Source organism: Pelodiscus sinensis, chromosome 31, assembly GCF_049634645.1.
Source record: "Pelodiscus sinensis isolate JC-2024 chromosome 31, ASM4963464v1, whole genome shotgun sequence".
NCBI lineage: Eukaryota > Metazoa > Chordata > Testudines > Trionychidae > Pelodiscus > Pelodiscus sinensis.
In genome coordinates, this window is record NC_134741.1 from 3,389,838 (window position 1) to 3,395,713 (window position 5,876).

Consider the following 5,876-nt stretch of genomic DNA (forward strand, 5'->3'; position numbering starts at 1 on the left):
CCACACCCAGAGTCCACTCCACTTGAGTCTGGAAGGGGAAGGCTCGTCCACCCCAGACTTTTTTCAATGACAGTGTCTCTCCTGCAAGCACTGGTGTCATATTTTACAATTCCTACAGTTAGAGATAAAATGGTTTGTGACCCCACGACAGCCAAATTAGTTACAATACTCCACATTCCATTCTCACAACTGATCCTCCATCAGGCCTACAGCACTGGCTGAACTGGATTTACATAGCCACAGCCCGGATTCCTTTCCCAGCCCAGCATGAGCTGTATTTACAAATCAACAGTTGATTATCTTGCAGGGCTACACAACTGAAGGAGTGTCTCCACACCTAGGACTGCTCTCCCCTTTCAGCTGGCTGTATTGGAAACAGTGGTTCAGACCTTGTTTACTTCTGCAGTGTAGACATACCATGAATGAGTGGGGGTGATACAGAGGGAGCAGCTCAAACATGCCAAAGGGTTGGCCAGTAGCGGACATGAGCTCTGCGAGGCAGCAGTGACATCACAAGGGCCTTGGGCAGCAACTCAGCTCATTGGTTGGGAGGCAGTGACCTCACAGAGGGTCCATGACAACAGCCTGGTGGGACGGCAATCTGAGACTACACACTACAGGGTGTTTGAGCTGCTCCCCATGAAAAGCGGTGAGAGGGAGCCCTTGGCTGTGGGACCCACTTGTGCCTGTTGTTCAGGGTTAAATAAGATCTCCCCCAGGAGGTTGCCTGTTCCCTTTCCACCTTGCATTGGCTGGGAATCAAATCAAGCAAGGGGCAGCAAATGCCAGGCACCGTCATTGTCTGGGCCACAGATAAAGACCCTCTTGGAGCTGTGATCTGAGGAGGAGTCTCTGCAGGCCCTGTAGTCCATGCGGAGGAATGTGGACATGTATTGCCAAATGGCTGATGGCCTTGCAAAGAAAGGCCACCTCCCTCCTACTCCCACATTCTAGACCAAGTCAGAGCCAAGGTCAAGGAATTGAATCAGGGGTATGTTAGGGAAGCACCCTTTACTGTGCATACTCTCAGGGTGAAAAGCGGTGAGGTGCAGCCTACAGCTGCAGGACCCATTAGTGCCTGTTTTTTCAGGGTTAAAGTAAAACCTCAACTTAGTGCATTGGCTGGGAATTGAACCCAGGTCAACTGTTGGGAAGGCAACTATGCTCACCACTATACCACCAATGCCTGTGCAAACAGCCATTTGCAAAACTAGTGAGGGAAACTCATATCTGCCATGACACGAGGTGGAGGTGAGAGGGTGCTTGTGTGCTTTGGGTAAAGCCTAACTTCTTGGCCGTTTGGCTAAGATCAGGAGTGGTGATGCTGGGGTAGTGGCTGCCCTGCACTCTCCGTGGTGTGAGGAGCCGGGTGGAAAAGGAGTCCCAGAGGTTGTTGGGTGGGAGAGTAGAGTTTGTCAGACTTAGGGCTAAGCTCTAGAGCAGCCAAGGGGGAAGTGGCTTCTGGATACTCTGTATGGCCCGGGAATCAGGACCAAGAGCTGTTCTCGTGTTTGTTGCTGTAAAATGTTTTCTCGGTTGTTTGCCTAAGATCGAGCGCTTCTGCCTTCTGGAGAGCCATGTCACAGGCACAAGCCTCCAGAGACCCCTTCAGGGACACATTACAGGACCAAGCAAGGGGCAGCAAATGCCAGGCACTGTCATTGTCTGGGCCAGAGATAAAGTCCCTCTTGGAGCTGTGATCCCAGGAGGAGTCCCTGCAGTCCAGGCGGAGGAATGCGGATATTTATGGCCGAATGGCTGATGGCCTTGCAAAGAAAGGCCACCTCCCACCCTGCATCCTAGACCAAGTCAGAGCCAAGGTTAAGGAATTGCAGGAGGGGTATATGGGGCCCCATGAGGGCAGGTCCCGCTCTGGGGAAGCACCGCAGCACTGTGCATACTGTGAGGAACTGGACTGAATCCTGAGGTGTGGGGAGCCTCTGTCTCCAGGGATAGTTGTGGAGTCTGGGATGGAGACACCTGGGCAGCAGCAGCTGCAGCTTCAAGATGATGACGCTGATGACCTGCTGCTCCAGGACGAGGAGGAGGATTCCAGAAGCTTTGTGACCTTCGCCCTGGAGCCGGTCCCCCAGACGCAGGAGGACTCCCAAACGTCTTCAGACAGCAGGGACGGAACATCAGGTGAGTGCTGGAGGTTGCAACACACAAGACATGTCTATACTTGCACCCTCTTTCCAGAGACGGATGCAAATTGAGACATTCAAAATTGTAAATGAAACCAGGATTTAAATATCCCGTGCTACATTTGTATAATTGCGTCCGGGCGATATTTCAAAATACTTTATTTTGAAATAAAAAACACTGTTTAGATGCAGTTATTTTGGGAGAAAACCCTTCTTCCGAAATAACTCTTAAACATTCCCCTCTGGTCTGGACCTAACAGCAGTGTCAGCGTTTGCTAGTCAGGGCTCAGGACAGCACCTGCACAGAGGGAGATGGCAACTGCGGGATGCCCTGGCTAACTGTGCCAATGTCTCACAGCAGAAAAGAAAACAGAAGAGGCCAATGCAAACAGCCCCTGGCAGAGAGGGAGTCAGCACATCAGTGGGTGGGGCAGGGAGCAGAGCTGGGCTCTAACTCACTGGGTGACCGTGGCCCATTCAGTGAACCTCTCCCTGTCTCCGTGGCCCTGTCTGTACAGCAGGGACAGCAACACTCACAGGCCCACAGGAGGGGGCTGGTTTGTTGCTTCACCCCATGGCTCAGCAACAAGCCCCCCAAACTCTCCCTGTGCTCAGTGAATTCTGTGGGGCAGGTGCTGTCAGGCCTGGGCACTGGAATTATTTATCAGTTTCCCTGGCCCTGGGGCAATGCCATGTTCACAGCTGTGATGGCCGAGTGGTTAAGACGTTGGATTAGAAAGCCAATAGGGTTTCCCTGCACAGCTTCAAATCCTGCTCACAACGAGGCCTGAGTTTCTAAGACAACCCCAACCAAGGCAACAAGCTTCACAACCCCTGAAACACTCTCCCTAGTCAATGCCTTTCTGAGAGGGGCATGGTGCCTCATTATGGGTCCCTGAGTTCTAGAGAAACTCTCAGCTCCTGCATCCCCTGCCCTGTGCCCAGCACTCCATGGCTCATCCCTGCCCCTGAAGGCTGCACTGCTCCAGTGTGTGATAGGAGTTGAGTGAGAGGATGGGGTGTCTGGACCTGCCCCCAAAGGTCCATCCATAAAATGTTGGGGATATGATGTGGGTCACTCCTCCCCAGGCAGACAGCTCCCCCTGCTCTCCCACTGTTGGGAACAATGATCTAGAGAAGTACTGCAGGGGGGGCTTGTGTTCCCTGCTCTTGCTCTGCCTCTTCCCCCAAGGCCTTGGCCAAAGAATTGATAACAGAATATTTGTGAAAGTTTCTGTGGGTAGTGGTTACCATGTTTGCTTAAGATGTATCTTCTTTAGAGCTCTTAGGCCTGAGTCCAGGCAGTGCCCGGTAGAGCCCGGGAAGGGCTGGGATGTGGGGGTGGGGCCGGGGGCTGTTCTGAAAGGCTCAGTGTCGGTCTGAGCATCCGTCCTGCTCTGGGACGTGTCTCTGTGGCAGGAACCTGCCCAGGCGGCTCTCGCAGTGAGGCCCCTCCCTGGCAGCACCAAGCAGTGAGAGCTGAGTGAAGGGGGAGGCAGGCCCAGGGGGAGAAGGCTCCATGACTGTGTCAGAGGGAGGCTCTACCCTGGCCAGTGGGGAATCGTTGCCTCTCCGAGGGGCCCGGGGCCCAGGCCTGGTGGGTCATTTCCCCAGGTTACTGAGTGGGGGCTGGAGCCAGTTCTGGGTTGTCTCCTTCAACAACCAAACTGAACCAATGGATCTTGTGCGCTGGGCTAGTGCTGTGTGTGCCACAGAGCTTCCTGCAGGGCTGCCCACATGGGAGAGGGGAGGGGCAGTTTGAGTCACCCAGCTCTGCCTCTTCTGAAAATGGCAAGTGTTGTCTTAGCAGTGAGGGAGAGGTGGGAAGGAGCCTGAAGTAACCTCTTGGGTCACAGCTGCTGTAACATGTGACAATGAGGTGAGAAAAACGACTAGGGAGCTGTTATGTGAAAGTTGAGGTTGGCTTCCCTGACTGGGAATCAAAACCAGGCCACAGCAGTGAGAAGGCTAGAGCCTAACCACTAGACCACCAGGGACACATGAAATATATTTCTTTGCTCACATGCACTAGCCTTTCATAGGTCATTTCCTGTCCACTTCAGGATGGCGGGGTCAGGGGGAGGGGGTCCATTCTCCCTTGCCCAGAGGGGACAAGAACAGCCAAACAGAGCATCAAAGCAACCAGACTGGGCCATGCCAGTTGTCCAACTAGCCCAGGATCCCGTCTCAAGACAGCAGCCAATTTCATTGTCCCAAGGGAATCCTCAGGACAGACAGTTATTAAGTGATCCCTCCCATTGCCCATTCCCAGCTTCTGGAATACACCAGCTAGGGACACCTGCCCTGTCCATCCTGGTTAAATGTCATTGATTGTGGCCCCCAGGGATTTCCAAAGTTGAGAACCCTGCTTTAAGGGTTCTTATTAATGTCAAGAACCTCAAACAATGTAAAGCCACAGTGTGATGGAACTGGAAAGGAAAATATTCCCACTAGAAGGAATTTCTTCCAAGGGGGAATCTTGGAGTTGAACGAAGGACCACTTGATGTGCAGTTAAACACTCTACCACTGGGATACACCCCCATAGAAGCAAGCTACTGCACACAGTATTGGGAACTGAGCAGGAAACAAGATGCTTTTCCATAACACACATCTCAGGTGGGAGGGACCCTCGCTGACCTCAGATTGTGACTGGTCCTAACAAGGGATTTGCCCTGGAAGCAGCAGAGCTGGGGCAGGACAGAGAGGCCTGAGCAATGAGGGGGCTGGAGGGAAAACAGGAGAACAGAGGCCAGCCTGAGCACTGAGAGACCCAGGTGCCACCCTTGGGTGTCAGCTGTAGGTGCTATGGTATAAGGGGCATTGTGGGATTAAAAGTTGGGGCAGCAGGAAAGGGGCCGGCCCCTCAGCACCAGCGAGCAGGTGGGAGAAGATGGGAGTGAATCCTGCTTCCTCTCATGGGCAAAGGCAGCACTTTTCCAATGGAGCTAATTCTGCCCCACCTGCAACCTGCCTCCAGTGCTCCTGCCACTTCCTGGCCCAGGAGGGCTGGTGTCCAGCAGCTCTCTGCCCCAACATTGCTGGATTTTGGGGAGAGCAAGTAGAAAGTCTGGGGGAGGTGCAACAGGAGCCAAATAGCCCCCTGGCTGACTCTGATGATAAAAAGAAAAATTGGGATTTTCCTCCTTATTGGAGAAGGGGGGCATCAATCCCACTATCTCTTGCATGCAAAGAAAGCAGTTTGAGCTAACTCCCCTGCTATACTAGCAGGGGCTTTCTTGGAAGCTCTTACCTTCTCCACAGAAACATCGGCCTTCTAGGTCAATTAGTTGTGAGAAAAAAGAAGGCTCCAAAAAGGCCACAAGGGCAACTCTCAAGGAGACTCCCTGCAGCAAAGCCATGGGGGGGGGGGGGGGCTCTGAGATGGCCCCTGCCCTGCAGCTGGTCCCACCTGGCCATTGTCATGGACTCTCTGTGAGGTCATCACCTCCCAACCTCCTTTAGCCAATAAGCTGAGGGGGCTGCAAAAGGTCCTTGTGATGTCACTGCCACACCCACCCTTGCCCTCCAGGGCTAATGTCCTGCCCCAGGCAGCCCCTTTGCATGGCCGAGCTGCTCCCAGGGGTGAAAGTGACAAATTTCTTACAGGGACTGTTCTATTGGGCACAACCCCTTGGGCTGGGGGAGGCTTAAGACAGGAAGTTGGGGGAGGGGTTGTGATAGGACAGTACCTGTAAGAAATTACAGTGTGGAGTGGAGTGTGGGAGGCTCAA

The 5,876-nt window shown here is 53.4% G+C and overlaps 1 non-coding gene across 1 annotated transcript; it reads right to left on the reverse strand.

Moving 5' to 3' along the window:
• Positions 1-1,114: 1,114 nt before the first annotated feature.
• Positions 1,115-1,186, reverse strand: TRNAG-UCC (transfer RNA glycine (anticodon UCC)). The gene has a single exon. It is a non-coding gene; the product is annotated as a tRNA-Gly (tRNA).
• Between the last annotated feature and the right edge of the window lie 4,690 nt (positions 1,187-5,876).